The sequence below is a fragment of the Ptychodera flava genome, chromosome 5, assembly GCF_041260155.1.
Source record: "Ptychodera flava strain L36383 chromosome 5, AS_Pfla_20210202, whole genome shotgun sequence".
In the NCBI taxonomy this organism is placed as follows: Eukaryota; Metazoa; Hemichordata; class Enteropneusta; family Ptychoderidae; genus Ptychodera; species Ptychodera flava.
In genome coordinates this window covers 20,754,335-20,772,728 of record NC_091932.1, presented here as the reverse complement: position 1 = coordinate 20,772,728, position 18,394 = coordinate 20,754,335, and positions in this window count along the sequence as shown.

Below are 18,394 nucleotides of genomic sequence, written 5' to 3'. Positions count from 1 at the left end.
TTTCCCTACAAAACCCAGATTATCATAAATTATGCAAATGTAAAAAAGCCACGCTACTGATAGGATGTGCCTAGTCTGGTCCCAGAATCCCATAATTTTGCCATGTTTCAGGCGTTCATTGTCGTTGAGTCGTGCATATGATGTTTGTGAATATACAGAGACTAAACTTGAGTCTATAAAAATAAACTGAAAAAATGTTCCGTTTTTTGTCGGAGAACACATATGTTTCAAAATGTGTTCCCTGTATGACCATCTGACCCCTCTTTGCATATGTCACAAAAGTGCCCATCATGATTATCATGATTATTTAAATTTAATTTGCTGTGGAAATTCAAAAACTCCAGCCCAGTATATACAAATGGCTGCGTCATCAGTAATCCTCCTATTGTGTGCCCATGGTCCTGTAACTTCCTGTTTAATGATTTTTTTTCTCTATTTTTCCATTTTTCTAAAACTAATAGTCCTATTGCTTTAAAATTTTGTTTAAAGGTTCTTAAAGGCCCAATAGCGGCAACTGTGTAATAAACCGATCTCAAAATATCCTCAGTTTTCTTTAAATGAGACCCATTAGAGACTGAAAAAGTGTGTAACACTGTTATAAGTGTGGAAAGTGGCATGTAATTTCAAACGTTTCCACATTATTGTAGATTTCCCACCATTTTCAAAAACTAATCATATGACAGAGAAAATAAAGATTACGACAACAAAATGTTGGCCATCATGCGTGGTGTATTCAAGTAAATAGCATCATGCTTGTTTCTTTTACGACCACGATGTGTATGTGCAGGAAATACTGATTTTTACACTTTTCTGTGGGGGCGCCATTTTATGAGTGCGGCACCCGTTTATTATTCAGCCTGTTAAAACTCATAGGCATGGTCCTAATCAGCGAGCAGTGATACGTCTATACACGTCCTTCAATTAGCACGTTTACACGAACCAACTTTGGTTTGAAAATAAAATCATAATAATTATTCTTAAAATTAGCAGCTATTGGGGCTCTAAGGATGACCAAAATAGGATCCATGGAAATCATGGTGAAATTCACATATTTGTATTTTGGGGAATTTTTTGCAATTTTTGATCAAAAATTCTTTGAAACTGTCAATCCAATCACTTTCAAACTAGGTTCAAAAGTCATTATGAGATGGAGCATTTCATATTGCTGGGGTATAAGATTAATTTGCACTTGCAATGGAATTTCTGAGTAATCATCCTGTATGATGCAATGTCATGTGTGTAGTAGTACTTTGTATTTCTGTAAAATGGGAGCACAGTGTCATTGACACTATTTTTTATTCGCAGAAAGTCTAATTCCATCACCATTGCAAAACTGGATGACAGTTGTCAGCAAGGAGGATCCAGTCATTTGACCTCCGACCAAACATAGAGCGCCCCCACACGACTGAATCTATTATTCTTGCTTGCTGGCATAAAGCTGAAATTTTTATTCAAGATGATTCTCTGTCAAAAACTTATGGAGAAAAATGGAAAAGTTCAAGTAAGGCTTAAAAAAGGAAAATGTTTGTTTCTCATCCTAACATACGTCGACCTAGACTTTCCGCCTCTGCCTTCTTTTCTCATGTGTGAAAAATTGGCATGTTCAAAAATGACTTTGAGTTACACACAGCAGTAAATGTAACCTGTATTATGTGTAGGATCACATGTACACAATGTATAGTTCTGTACAGTGAGTTATCACACTGACATTATGCCATATGTCAGAATTTCCATCACATTTGAACATTCCTGGTTTGTTCGTTTTTCATGTTGGGACCTGGAACTTACGTGCATAGAGGAAAAAAATAAAATTGAAAAGAAGAATATGTGTGGCTGCAATTACTTTTGTGAGAGACCTAGGGTGAGAAACAAATTAATCGTTTTGTTCTACAGTTCATTTTACAGAGATTGCCAAAAGTAGGGCTTTTGATTTTGGCTGTTACTATCACATTCTGTGATTAAAAATAATATTAAAGACACCAATGCTTCAATCAAAATTGTTTAGCGTCCAACAATTTAGCAACAAACACATTGTAGAATTGGAGGTTTTGCTTTTCATATCTCTACTGGAATTCATTCAGCAACAATAACATTTCAAGGCTTTCTCTTTGTATTTCCACACTGAAGAAGAAAATTCATGCCGTTTTCAGAATATAAACTACGAAAATTATCGTCAAAATGACAGCTTTTGCCCCATGAACAACACTAGTTAATGTTTCAACCAGCAATCTTTAAACATAACATGTTATTCAAATTTCCAGTTACACGGGATAGTGCAGAAAGAAACCATAACAAATGACATTCTCAGCAGATATATTCTTTATTGTTTAGTTGGTAGAGTTTTCTCTATCAATACGTGGAGACGGATTTAAAACTGATTGTTCTGAAGGATGAGCAAAACAGGTTTTATGTGAAACAAAAGTTTCCATGATTACGTCGGAAGAGGGCGGTCTTGCATCTCCCAACGCTTCACTCGCCTATTATTAAATGGATTACAAGCGATCACTGTGAGCGTCTGACGTCGTCGTGTAGAATTTGTTGTTGACTGACGCAGAGGGGAACGGCAGGTACTGGCAATGTATCTCATGAGGAAAGATTGACGAGTGAGCGACATGAACTTTACACACCAAGATCTCTGTATAAGCGATACCAGGGTTCAGCGACAGGTGCCCGAGTTGCCAGCGTTGTATACATTCTCTTATACTACGCTGGCAACTCCAAGCCGAACCAGCCGTATTCTATTCCGCAGACGAATTATTTTTGCCTCTTGAGTATGGGCAAAGGCCCAAACATCTCCGAAGGCAAAAATACTTCGTTTAGGGAATCAGCCAGCTGGTCAATTTTGAGAAATTATGACAAGAGCTATTTTGCTTTTAACGAAACCATGTGAGTATTTCTGGCAAATTATAATACGTAGTGGAAAGAGAGCTGTTAATATTTTTCCATAAAAAGTTCGGTACAGAGGGCGCCAGTTCAAATCACTGCTACTATTGTCAGTATTGTTAGAGTTACAACGTCGCTGACTGACCTGTAGCCAATCGAAAAACTAGGCTGGTACCCCGACTTTCTACACTATGAGCTAGCAAACAATCAAGGGAATGTGATGTTAGATTAATCCAAGAACATTTAGTCCTTAAGTTTCGAATGTATGCAAGGTAATAACAGTAACTTTCTGTATATTCCCCATACATGTACATTGAACTGTATCCAGTCATGTTGTGAGTCATTCAATTGCGCCCTCTATCATTGTAATATGTCACGCAGTTCGAGGTAGACGACGTGACGAGCCAAGAACGCGAAAAGGGAACGAATTAACGGCAGTTTTCTGACAACAGACAACCAAAACTAGTCTGCGGTCATCTTCGTCCTCCTCTTCGGTGTAGTGGGTCTTGATCAGCGCCCCATACTCTCCACCTTGGTCTATTAGCTCGTCATGTTTACCTCGCTCCACGATGCGACCCCCTCGCAACACTAACACCTCGTCACACTGACTGAGATACTAGAATTTATAAAGGGAAATTAAAACTACTGGAATAAAATGATAAAAGTTTCTCAAATGCGGATAAATCAAGAAAAGTCGTGTCGATCCCATCACTATTTCCAAGCACCACCATATGTCCTTTGGTGAAATAGCTTATTTGGACCAATGGGTTGGCTGTGTATTCAGTTTGACAGCTGCAAATGGTAAATCGAACACTGAAGAAGATAAATAACATAGTACAAGCACTGGCGATGTGACTGATAAACTCTACAAATCTTGTAGGACTTCTCCATCTGTACTGTGCAAGATTTCTCGAAAGAAGAATCGAAATGCTCAAATTCTTTTTTAACTCACTATATTATTGGTTTCGATGGACATCCATCCATCTATTCATCCATACATATTCCTACCTACGTACCTACATGCGTACAAACATGCCCAAAATGCATATATGTATGTATATATATATATATATATATATATATAGTTATATATATATATATATATATATATATATATATATATATATATATATATATAGATAGATAGATATATATATATATATATATATATAAGAAACTGTAGGAATTCAGGTGATCCCCAGTGGAGCGTGGAGTGGGGTGAAGATAGAAGAAACTTGGGTTGACACACACTACCACACTGGTTGTTAGGTTCCAAACGTATCTATTATACCTCAAACACAACGTTTCGCTCTAAATTTAGAGCTTCTTCAGGTGTTTTCTACGATAAAAAGTACGAACATGAAAATTACAATGGTTGAATTGTGTAGGAAAACGAGCAATGTAGAGTTATAAGTCTGTGAAAATCTGGAAATGTACATGAATGACAGGAGAGAGACTAAAAAATTACAATGGTTGTATTGTATAGAAAAACGAGCAACATGGAGTTACAAGTATCTGAAAATCTGTAAATGTACATAAATGAAAGGAGAGAGACTAACCTCGAGGTTGTGAGTACGGTCAAAACTGTCTGGACCTACGCCGAGAGCTGGAAATTGGCGCGCTGAAGTCCAGGGGGTCCCTTTAAATATATATATATATATATATATATATATATATATATATATATATATTATATATATATATATATATATATATATATATATATATATATATATATATATATATATATATATATATAGGCCCTATATATATGTGTGTGTGTGTGTGTGCAGATAATTTACAAACATATGTACACAACACAAATATATACATATTTATACACATACACATACACGCAGATACAAAGTACATAGCACAGCCTGATAGCACTGCCTCAAAAAGGTTTTATTTCGAACATTTTGATTTATTGGAAGGCGCCACCAGCGATGACATATCCAGCCATAGCAAACTTTGTTGAGCTCGGGGTGATCTACCAGCCGAACGTTGTCAGGAATGAATATTGTTTTGATCGCTGAAGTAGACGGGAAGTTGCGGTGAAATCGTACAAAACAAACGCACATAGGAAGGGAGCGGTGTGCCCCGAGCCAGTTGTTGACCATACTGAGCACTTCACATATGTCAATATTGGCCTTACAAACAAGGTCCTCGGGAATCAAAAGATCATATTTTTATGGTTTGTTGTTCCGCCCTGTCATCGCAGACATCTGTCATTTACATCGTCTCTCCTACAGACACCAATCAAGATTGTTTACAGTACCAGCCTCTGGTCAGCGCTAACAACGCCGTTTCCTGCCGTGAGCTGGCGAGAAACTATGTGTCAAAGTGCAAGGCGATAATTTGCCTTTAATCAGAAACATGGTACAACATATGGGAAGCTATAAAGTGTCAATTAAGAAACAGACCCCCATACACGGTGGTCCAAATACTTTAGAGTTTTCTTCCAGATAATAAATCAGCCCACGAGAGTTAAGATTTTTATCATACATTCTATCGGCGTTGAAAATTTACAACTTTGATACACTTCAGGCTCAACTCTCGACATGTGGTTATCATTTAATGACCGCTGAGGGCTCCCTCGGGTACGACAAAACAAATAAACAAACCCACACGTGGCGGAATCGAAATTTCCTGGAGATTAGTTTCTCCCGTTCCATGGTCGGCGTCCATATTTTCGGGAGGGTTTCACGACCCCTTCAAGCTTTCAGGTCGCTATTTTAGGAGGAGTATAAGCGTTGCTGAATTTCAATAGATTGACTTTCATTACTTTTACTCAATGCGAAACTGATTTGTGCGAGATTTTCTGTCCCCCAGTTTCGAGACGTGCGGAATGTAGGCCTATGGTTCGAGGAACACAGTTCTCGCCCCTAAGCGTACTGGTCCCATATTTATCCATTTATGCGTTTTATCGAATAGTCTGTCTCTATTTAGGATATCTGTAAAGGTCAAAATGTTAGCAGTTCAAGCACTATTTAATACTACATTGAATATTAATAATAATAATAATAATTTATTTTCAATATCTGCCGTACTTGTATAAAAATTGGGTTTCTTGCCCTACTTTCAAAACCATGTCGTAGTGCTCAGAGTTCAGCTTGTCAACACAGTATATGTATGTATGCCCGATGTTGCTTTTGACAACAACGTTCGTCCGGACAAGAATTCTTCATCTTAAACTTAAACTTGGCGTTGACTTTGTACGTGATGCGTCGTTTATCCCAAAGTAGCATACTCTAGGAAGAATGCGACGACAAGACATTTATTGTTCATCGTGAAAATTGATGAAAATACCATCTTAAATTACAGCCACGGTCACACATACAGAATCAAAAACAACGCACATTTGTCAGAAAGACAAACGCAAGTCCAGTGAAAGACGGTAACGAGAGAGTGTTATACTCTGCAATCGGAATGTCATTTGAGAGTCGCTCAGAATCCGACGATTCGTTTTCATCGCGTTTACGTTCACGCGTGGGGGCTTATGTTTCAAAGTATTTTAATCAAATGTCGAAGGAACGGATCAGACTTCAGAAATACCAAGGCGAGAAACAATTTGCCACGTTGTGTCAACAAAATTAATGTCATACCGTACCGATTACGACCTTACGACACCGCGGTCTCAAGTTGTAGAATGGTCCAAATTAATCGTACGGCGAGTTTCACAGAAATACCCTTATTTCATCAATGGAATTATGTCAGAAATGTGAGTAAAATAAACAAAACGACGACTTTGAATGTTAGTGAAAAAATAAGATAGAAATAAAAGTATAATAGAAATACCTAGAGTGGAAGGTGTTTATAAAAGAACAAATAGCATGAGGTTAAAAGTTGCTTTATTGAATTGAAGAATTCGAAAATACCCAGTTTACTCGAGGAAAAGCTTAGCGCGGGTATATTTCAGTACGGCAAATTTGAATAAATGGGAAACGATGTAAACCGACAGACATGTACCGGCCCCGATGACACTGTGTTCTTATCTTTGAACCGCTTGATATCTTAGAAAAAAGTTGACGACACACATCCGATGACAGCATCAGATTAAATATTCCGCCTTGATCGTTTGTACATTTTGTCATGAAATTTCTCTTAAACGCAACAATTAATCTTTCGCAAATCCTACCACCTACAACGAAAAAACTCATCTTGTCTAAGTTGCAATGGGCATCACTTGGACGTGACGTCATCGAACAGGTGGGAAAATACTTGTTCGGGTGCGCCCTCTTTGCAGGCGTCGTGGGGGTTCCACGGTTGAAGAGACACGCCGCAAACAGATGATTTTCGAATTATAGCGAGCTGGGAGGTTGAAGTTTGTACAACTGCACCAAGTTTATTTAAGGAGATGAAAGTGTTTCTCGGTGTCGCGGCTGATATTTCGCCAGAGTACCTCCATGTGTATGCCGGCCAACAGACGCTGACTGCCGTCGCCGTAGTCACAAAATTACGTAGAATCGCCAACAATCGGTTTATCGGCGCGGGACGACAATTTTCTTGAAGACTGATGCATACACGAGGTCTACTTTCAATGAACAATTTCTAAGAGATTGTAAGTTTTAATATGCCGTCAGATGCAACACGACGTCGGCAAAGTCATCCCAGTGTGGTCCAAGTTAATATGAACGATAACACTTACAATGAATCTCGTAAAATAAATATGGATAGTTTAGTAATCAACCATTTGCAGTACACAGTCCTACTTTGAAAGCGTCTACATTGTACGCATATATTTTGCGTTGTCTCAAATTAAAAGTACCCCCAAATCCAACCACCCCACAAAAATGCCACTGGAAGGTTTCAAGTACGCTACAGAGTACGAGAACGTAGAGCTCGCAATATACAATTCTGTTTTATCTCCCGCTTAAGAACTCTCAGAAATCAACCATAGGAATGCGTGAAAAAAAAATGAGGTCGGGGATCTGGTTTCCCGTGAAAACCGATATTTTCCACCATTCATGCTCTCCGTGCAGCTGTATTTGTTGTGACAGCCTGGGCCTAAAACCATTGCTTTATTTTGATCGGAGACACGTTTTATTAAAAATGGCTCCAACCCATCAACGAATTTATTTGAAACGGGTGCCCGCATGATTCAAGGAAACAAAATTCCTAGCGAGGAAATATAAACTGTTCACGGTGACTTTGCCGCAGTTTTCCGATGGGTGAGCATTTCACCGTGACAGTCATCCATGCATAAAATACAGTGAGGATTATAAATTTATACTGGATTCACGGTGTTAATAGAAGTTTCATAAACATGGGTTTTAATTGCGAGTGCATCCATGCGTCGCGTTTTAGTGTAATATTGTTCCCGGCCATAATTGTTAATTTTTCGCAATTAATTTGCTGATTCCATGAAGTACAAGTGAACTCCATACGTTTATTACAATTGCTTTCAACGATCGTCGTATATTTGATTGTTCCATTTAGGAAGATGCAACAAATAAATTTTGTGAACTTCGCTAAATACTTTTTTTGTGAAAGAAAAGCCAGGCCTCGAGTACGAGTACTGTTGTCGAGCGGAAGTGGTCTTCCAACTTCTGGCGAACACGTGTTGGCTGGGACAGTGTAAGCAAACCAGAGCTAAATGCGATGTGGCGCCGAGACCACGGGAGGCGAACGCTCTGCCAGTTTAGCCTGTCTGCATTTACATTAGTTTGTCAAAACTTTGCTTTCCCATATGGTGTTGAAGTGTCTGATTGTGTCAAGCTCGGGGCAGATTAGGCCTCTTGATCACGTGACCACCCAACCGATGATTCCGCTGTCTGTCTCTGGAAAAAGGGCTCTCTAGCTTGAGGTGCCGTGGTCAAGACGTGGGTTGTACCTACTTTTTTGCGCATATATCTTCTTAAGATATGGTTATACCCAAAGATGCCACACTACCTTCGTATTCGCCACAAAATATGTTTCGATCACAGTATAGGAATGTATTTCAAACACCATGACGCTGAGGCCGCGCGAACTTGAATTTTCATGAATTCCCAGCACGCACATGCGGAAGATTGTTTTTGCGATACGGCAGTGTTTCATATTTTAAAAAACCTTTTCAGGTTTTCCTTCCGGCCGTAGATTATAGCTTACATTTTCATTCCCCGCTCATCATCATCATCATCATCATCATCATCATCATCATCATCATCATCATCACATCAGCTGTTTTTAGTTTCACAGTAAGTCTATTCAAATCTGGGCACAGGCTTTACTTTCGATCAGTTGACACTCGCTCAAAAGACTGGCCCTCGTTCAAAAAAAAAGTTTTCGCTTTTCAGCTCGGGGATACACGTAAACATCAGGCTCTCCCGGGTTGACGACCAGCCTCCAAGCTGAGGATGCCAGTATCCCGACTGATCACGCCCGAACGCAACGCGGGCAATTTACCCATGTTGATAAGTCAATTATAAAACAATGTAAACGAACAATTAAATGTGACATATGGCAGAGTATCTGCGTTGATGGAGGCCAGGTCACACGGTGCCCAAACAAGGTGGAGTACAGTCTAACAAACGGTGGCAACCTTTCATCCCCCATCATTCAAATAAAGATAAATTCAGCTCATGCGCCGTGACAGAGACGTCCCCAGGGGCAAGTTCTGACCTCTTCACACATCACTGGCCAACATCAGTTTTATCTACAAACACTCACTACGCGTTGGTTTGCTTTCTCGTCGCTGAAATGTCTGTCGTAGGTGTCTTTCAAGTCTCTTGTTTTTGTACCACAGTGACGCTGTATTTGTAGATTTTGTTGCTCCAATTTGTTGACCGACAGCAAAGCCCTGTGAGGGGGACTTCGGTATTTTTCTGTATCCGTATTAGGCCCAGCGCTCGAGGAAAAACGTCTTCCCACCGTGACGTTTCGTGGAATCGAGGGAAAGGCGGAAATGACAGAATGCCTGTGTTTTTAAAGAAACAAACAAACAAATCATCTTCAATTCATTTGTCAACAATAACAATGCAGTCTATCCAATGACAGGTCGTATTGGCAAGCTCGATATTTTGTTTGGGGAATAGAACAAGAAATTGTGATGGGCACTCAAAAAACTGGAAAAACCGTACGGTCCAAGGTTTGAGCTATTCGACCACAGAAAGCACCTCCATGTGGTTCGAATTGTCCAAGCATGAACTTGTAGAAGAACCGGTACATCTTTAGAAGAGAAGGTATCAAAAACAGAAAAGAAACTGTTTAAAATTTTAAGCATCGCTTATTTGCGGAATATAAACTTGAACTAGAAAATGACAGTGTAATTCGAGAAAAATAAATATTTCCGCCTGCCCAGAAATATATTTCTGATCAAAGTTTTGAAGGTAAAACACAGGATACCATACTCTGACAAGCCGCTTCGAAATCGTATGTAGTGCACCTCTAATTGCATCTAACAATACGGGGAGAACCCTTTGAATTTTAAAGTTAGAGGATTTGGGGATAGCTTGTCGGCAGATGAAGGAGAAAAATATTTTGATTCTGTAATGGCTTGAGAAAATAAGATGTACTGAAAATAGAGAACAAAGTTGATGTCACAGTGACGGAAAAAAATCCTGCCATGTCCATTTCCACCACCCCCAGAAATCAAATGGTTGTCCCTAAAGTATTAAAAAGGCAAGTTAAAAAAGAATGAACAGACTCACCGAGTGAGCAGTGACTTGGCGAGTAACTCGTCCACACAAGTCGCCTCAATTGCGTTAAAATGTTCTTCAAAGTTAACTTGTGCGCGGGGAACTTCACCAAAGGTAACGTAAAAAATTCAATTTCATACAATAATTAACGACATTTAAAATGTTACAGAAACCACAAGATGAAAGCAAAGACGAGAAACATCGCGAATTCCCATGTGCCGTGTTCTGGACTTCTAAACTAAAGAAATAAAAATAAAAATATAAACAAATATAAACAAAAGCGAGATAATAAATATGTGGTTTCAATTTATTTCCCCGCAAGATTAGAGTTTGTGGGAGCAGAACTTTGCGCACAAATTGGAAACCCCAGATGGTGACCAAATTACTTCTTCAAAAGTAATCAGAAGTGAAAAACGAGGAAGTTTTAATATTCCCAACTCCATAAAATTATCCTGCGAATCATCGCTTGTACATGGAAATGCAGTCAGAACGAAACTTGTGTAAAAATCAACTCAGATACAAACAGAAAAAACGGTATTGCGATTTTATATCGGAAGAATCGTATCAGAATTTTGGGTTCGCCAAAGCATTATATGATCAGTTTATGCTCCGTAACTTACGCGTCTGAAATACGTCACCCAACGCCAATCGATGGTACGGTTACTCTACCCCACGTGATGGTAGTTATTGATTGATCGCAGTGACAATGACCTTGACAGGGGGCGGACATTGTCAACGTAAAGGTCCCTGACCCCTGGTCCCAGATTGGCTTGAAGGGTCGACGCCCGGCATCGGCACTGAACATTAACGCCACCCACGTCCAAACATGCATGTAGGCGCAATTACTACATGCACCAACAGTCCCCACAAAACCGATTTTACAAGTTGTTCACAGAAAGAGGTTTGTCTTGAGTAAATGATTTAAGTTGCAGAAAGTGTGGTAGACTTTTCATTACCAAATTGGAAAGTGTGAAAGTGTTTACTGTATCTATCGGTGGTTTCACGGGCTTCTATGTTTCAAAGTAGGAAAGCTGTCATTAAACTGGGGCATATGTGGTGTCCACGACCAACATCCACTTGTCCACGTGTGTTACCGAAAGACTGACATAAGTAAGATGGTCACATACGTAGACAGACATTTAGGTAAATAGATAGACAAATAGAAAGATGGATAGATAATTAGACAGACAGACAGACACAGAGATAAACAGACAGACAAATGAACAGGTAGATAGACATATATGCAGATAGATGTATAGACACATTGTCGCATAGATAGACCGACAAACAGATAGATAGATAGATAGATAGATAGATAGATAGATAGATAGATAGATAGATAGATAGATAGATAGATAATATAGATTAAATTTAAGTAAGAGTTGTCGATTGCTTATTATCCCACACTAACTCTACTTTTGACTTGTTTACACTGTTGTTTTATAAGTTTATTAATCTGTCATGGAGCCCCTCCTCCACCCACTCCCAGAACAAATACAAACCATTACTCCCTTAGAAAATAAATAAACAATATTAAGTGATCGACAATCGTGAAATGTCTGTTAAGCGTATCAGCAAAGTGACCTATTTAAGAAGTTGAAAATGTTTTAATTTGATATCAACGATACTATAGAGTGTGTCGCTTTCCGCTTTACACGATCACATTTCAGTAACGGCATTTCTGAGTGTATGCACGAACAATCTAGACAGCATCTTGAATTGTCATCAATAGCGATATCACACTCTTCAAATCCAGTGTCTCTTTTTTTGAAAAGTCAGTTCAGACGCCTAACACAAGTCTTGAAAGTATTAAGTTGCGGGCCAGGTTTAACGAAAATTCGACGATTGTGAGTTGTGACTGACCAGCCCAGTATCGCGGCACGCTATTCCTGCTGAGATGGGAACAATGCATTGACAAGACAATGGTACGATTTACACGGCGATAAGCAATCACATCCGTCTTATCTCAACTGAGCAAGTCAACCGATCGATGACAACCCGACTGATAATGACCTTGAGATTCACCCAACGCTGTTGTCTATTATCTCCCATTAATAAAAGATGGCGTGTGTAGACTTGGAGGGAACGGAGTTCTCAGCCCCCCCCCCCCCTCCCAGCGGAATTTTCCAGATGCCGGTCGAAATAATGAAATTCCAGTTGAAGCAATAATAGGACAAAGGTTGAAGAAGAATAGACGAAGTGAGAGAGCTCATACAACGTAGTTTTTGCAAAATTCTGCAGATATGCGTGTTTTCTATATACTGCTCTTCGTCCGGTCACGGTTACTGTAGCCCACAAGAGTAATCGTGGTCCGGTCCAGACTTGTAGGCGTAAAAACTTACCGCGGAAAGTTAAGGGTCCCTACCGAACGAATACTATCAGCTAGCTAAGTTGTATACTTGTTCGAAACTGGGTTATATCGATAGGGAACTTGTCATTGTTATATTTTACTTTATATTTATATTATATATTATATTATATCATTTATATTACTTTAATTCCATTAAAATTGTTCTCATTTTGACCGAAAGAAGCGGAAAACCCCACGGCATAACCATGCAGTATTTCTATACACGCTGTATTTGCGGATAGATAAAGGGTAGGTCGGGGGAACCAGTGGGAAAATATTTTTCTCGGTTACTGAGTATTACTATAGTTGCTTGCATAAATTGGGTTTATTGTACTTTAATTTGTCTGTGGAACTTTGATATGAGAACATGCAGCGATGCACGGACGACCTTCATGAAAGTACAAATATTATTACATTGCTTATTACGATTATATTTTTTTGGTACAGAGATGAAGCGTTTAGCGGGCAACGATGTTGTCATATCGAATTAGATCGGGGCTATGCCACTTATCCTCGCATCGGTGAAAATTAAGACAGAAACAAACGAGAGATCGGCCCATGATTAGCCAATCTGTCAACACGGTCGTCCCAAGCCGCCCGATAACTTCGCAGAACAACAATAGAATCAAACGCGATGCCCGGGTCTGCAACGGTCATGGTCCCATGGCATATTGATCCTTCTCACACTTCAACTATTTTTTTATCCTGCCCGTCTCGATTAATAATTCATTTCCACGTACAATGCCAATTAGCAGGCGAGATCAATACTATTGATTGGACACGGTCTAATGACGTGAAGACAAAAAAGAAACAATAGGGGGAATAATGAACTGCCCGGCAGAGTACAATCGCTGGGGTGACACGTGTTTCGGGGTTTTTTTTAAAGACAGGCAGCGGCTGATAACCGAAGGTTTCCCGGTGAAACCTTTCCCACACCTGCACAAACGTCATCATTGTTTGCTGGGAAAATTAGCAATTTGACGTAATGATGAGCCTGCGAATTCAAACACGTGGCCCACGCCTCGCAAATCAATAGACATTTTTCGAAGCATAGTTTAATCTAAGAATAAACGCATAATTAAAGCACTAATGAATATTTTATTGCAACAGATATTAGAATTACATTGGAAAAATGGGCTTGATGGCGCTTTAGGTCTTCATTGCAATAAAAAACGCGCCATTAAATTGTTTGAAAAGTACAGATAGTGTGTCATACTCATCAATTTTCAAAGAGTGTCGTATCTAATATGCTTATGCTGCGCAATATGCACTTCGAGAAATGAACTTTTCGTGCACACTGGCCGTTTGTTTGTTTCGATAACACTAAGACTAACTTTAGCCGGACACTGAGAGCGAAAGTGCAGGTGCTTCAATCCGTAGCCCTAACACACAGGCGTTATGTTGACTGTGTGGTTTGTGAAGTGTAGTTTATGCTACAACAGAACGTCGGAACGTAGCATAAACTACACTTTACAAACTACCCAGTCAACATAACGCCTGTGCCCCACAGGTGTCCGGAGTTGCCGGTGTACATGCATAGAGAGAGATTGGCAATCTCTCTATTCATGTACACCGGCAACTCCGGACACCTGTGCTGTGCCCTAACACTCCATCGACCAGAAAGGGCTGTAGATTGCAGCTCGATACAGTAAACGAGAACAAGCTGGCAAATGCGGAAGTATTTCTTCGTTCCCTCTCTCCGGCCTAACACCTGACTGATTAGCAAATAATGATAAAACCATGTATACTTTTTTCTCTGCTGTCTTTATTCGTCTATTTATTTAATTTTTCTACTATTTTCCACTGTGACTGTAAGCGTTACTTCGCTGTTCAGCCCAACTGTCTATGTTCTACCCAAACAGACTGAAAGCTTGAAGCTTGCACTGGTCGTAAGATCCAATTACGTTTTTTTATCAATGGGCGGGAAAAATCAATTTGCTACTGGCCACAGACAAAACATCTTTTAGATTCAGTAAATTAAGCACACGATAGCATCTTGTCGATGTTTGTAATTCCTAGATATTGTCAGGTCGCCTGCAGATCCACTTAGCGCCCCCTGAGAAACTTCGATTGGTGATTAACATGGTCGTTTATCTTGATGGACCGTAGGTCTTTCTCTGCTATTTACCCCTCCAGTTGTTTGTTTTGTTAACTTTTTATTTGTTATAATTTAAAAATGAGCGTTGGCGTGCTGGGCTGCTAAATTGGATTCCGGAACATCTCGATGTCCGCAGAGCGTCAAAATGGCTGCAGAGCAGGCCAAAGGGGTTTTAACCTCGGGTTAGAACCATGCGCCACGACAAAACGTGAGAATTTGCAATACACAATCAAATAGTTCAGATTAAACAAACAAACGATCAGTGTGCACTAATTCACCTCTGGCGGAAAAAAACACGCCAAAACTTCTTTTCCCTGTTTGTAGTCTTTAGCAATAGGGAAATTAGATTCCGATAAATTTGTTGAATAGCAAATAGAATTGGTATTTCCATGCGTTGAATGTTAAGGCTACCAGATTGTTCTCTATGGGCATCAACTCGATCTTTTGTGAAAGGTTTAAAGAAATGAGGAAGTGTTCTTATTATCCCCAACTACCAGCTTGGACCAGTCTGATTCAAATCAGATGCACAGTACGGCGACGTCTACTTACGCGTACGCAGTATTCTCTTGGTGTCGCTTCTCACTACTATACCACGTATAAAGACGTCGCCGTACTCTACATCTGATTTTAATCAGATTGTGATGTCCACCGATTATTATCCAAAATAGTCGCTTCGTTAACAACTCTAGCGTATTGCTAGAGTGGTAGCCGAACAGTCGATATTTAGAAATCATTACGAGAATGCGATTTATGTGAAAATGAATTATTTTAAAGTATTCGACGAGGGAAAATATGAAAACTGCCCTCAATCATCTTATTATATATATATAATAACGTCACTATATGAACGACATTCCCACCCCTTTTATACCAGTTTCCTCTCTCCCCACTTAGAATATTTTTCCATCTCCTATCACACAAACAAAACTCCCCACTGGTCCACCTCCACTCCACCACCAAGCCGCAAGGTTGACAACAAGTAAATCCCAAATGACCAAATCCTAATCCCAGCCGTCGCGCTATAACGGTCAAGTTGAAATGTAATATGAATGATGTTGGGTCCTTCAGTTGTCATGATTTAGTCTGATCATGTTTTGCCCTAAGTGGATGCTTGAATCTGTCACCAGGAAAATGTAAGTGAAATGTGTCAAGCACAGGGAACAAGTTAAAGTTGGCATGAAAACATGAAAATACCACATACGAAGGCAGACGATCTCATTGACACTATTTCTGAGGTAAATACTGTAGTTCAACAGTGATTAATTTCTGATTTTGTCAATGAAAACCAAATGAGAATTAAGCTGTTTTTAACGACCATGGATAATTGAAATACGCGCATGACATACGACAGCCTATGTAAAGGAGAAGAGGTTTTCTATATTTCAATTCAATGCCATTGTAACGCCATGGAACTATTAGTGTGTGTGATGCAATGGAAGTTGAAATATTGTCTTGGAATGTCTGTTGTTAGAAATCTTGTCAGCAGTTTGAACTTCGAACAACCTATAGTTCATCAATTTATCGTATGTACGTTCATATCATAATTTCATTGTTGGGTTTTACGATTTCCGATTTTCCGTTGGGGGATGGGGGTGGAGATTGTCTATGTCAAACCCAATCCTGAGTCAGCTGTCATACCTGTTAAATTATTCATGGTCCATAAATGAAAGCACGCATATTTTCTTGTGTAGTACTCGACTCGAAACTAAAACACTTAAAACGACTTAAAAGACTTAAAAAGAATTAAAAAAAATTAGGGTTATCGTGCAAATTCTGCTTATAGAGAAACAACACTGACCGATATTTGAAATTCAAAATGGCCTCCATATCTGTGTTAACTGTAAGGGAGAAATTAAATTTTAGATTTTCACAAATCTAAGCCGGTGAAAACTTTACTTTAATACTCCAAGAGCTTCAAAATAAGCCTCCACAAGCGGTAGATCAGAGAAGTGTTGTTCAAACTTTGAGCGCCAAAGTCTATTTTTGTCCCCCTTGTATAATAAACTCCAGTAAATTGTTCTTAGATTTTTGCCAAAATTTTGAGAAAAAACTATAGCCAATGAAATGTGATGTCCATTTGATCCAAAATTAGAAAAAAAATTACAGAAATATTCCTAAAAATTGTTAAAATTTTGCATTAAAATTTGGGCGGGAAAAAATTACAGCGCTCAAAGGGTTTAAACTTTAAAATTCCGAATATCTCTCCGCAAGGCACATCTTAGCCTGGTAATGCTATCCTCGAAATAAAGTTTTAAACTTTTGAAATTCAAAATGGCCGCTTTTCCCTAAGAGTAAACATAAACGTGAAATTTTCACCAAAAGAAAGAGAACAAGCAGTCGGTGAAAACTTTTTTTATTTCACAGGCTTACCAATGAGTCCACAAAATTGCCAAGCAAGTAAAGTATTGTAAAATTCGAAAAAAAAAATAACTGTTCCGTAAGCGCATACTATTTAAATGTTCAAGACGACAGATGAAGATTAGGCAATATTATCAGTATATGTCAAGGGCGTGAATTTTTCTGTTCCATTTTGCTGTCACTACCGCCAGTAATATCCATATCACATTTATGACACTTAATGTCGTAACATCATCATCATCATCATCATCATCATCATCATCATCATCATCGGCGTCGTCGTCGTCACCATCTTGATCATCGTCATGGTCGTGAATATTAACAAAACAAACACCAACAACAACATCACTACCTCATCATGATCATCATCACCATAGCAACCACGATCGTTATCATGGACACCATTACCACATCCATTCTACTAATCAGCACCGTTATCACTGTCAAATATATTTCAAGTGCGAGTGCCATATTAACACAATTTATCTCTTGAATAATTGTCTCACGTTATCGTCATCCTGCACAGTGAATACTAGTGACAATTTCGGCTGTGAGTCCAAGGCTCCAGAGAAACTACAGGCGAGCGATGGGTTGTTTGTTTGTATATTCCACAGCCCCCGTGCATGCAAGTACGTTTAATCGAACAAATGCCGTGACCCATGATTTTAAAGGTGCACCCTACGGCCAGCTTTTTCCGAAATCACGAAGGAGGTCGAGACAAGAAAAGATATTTCATGTTTGGCACTATTTCCATCCAAATGTGTCTTATACTCACAGTTGGCGTACAACAACCAATGTTTGGACCAACTGTTTGGACCTACCTCTATGCAAGATAATGGTGAAAATGATCCGGTGCCTTCTGAAAGGAACGCGCTGTCTTTCATCATCACCATGATCTTGCTCGATTGCGGGGTAATGTTATCCGTCGTACGCACGAACGTGCGCTTGCGAATGCGGCTTGTTTCTGTATTGTATGAGCCTTGCATTATAGGTAATGTTTTGAAAACAACTGCAGGACTTCAGGGCCACAAGAGTTTAACTTTCTGAAGGGTTCGTCTGTCTCCATATTTTCCCCTTTGAGATAGA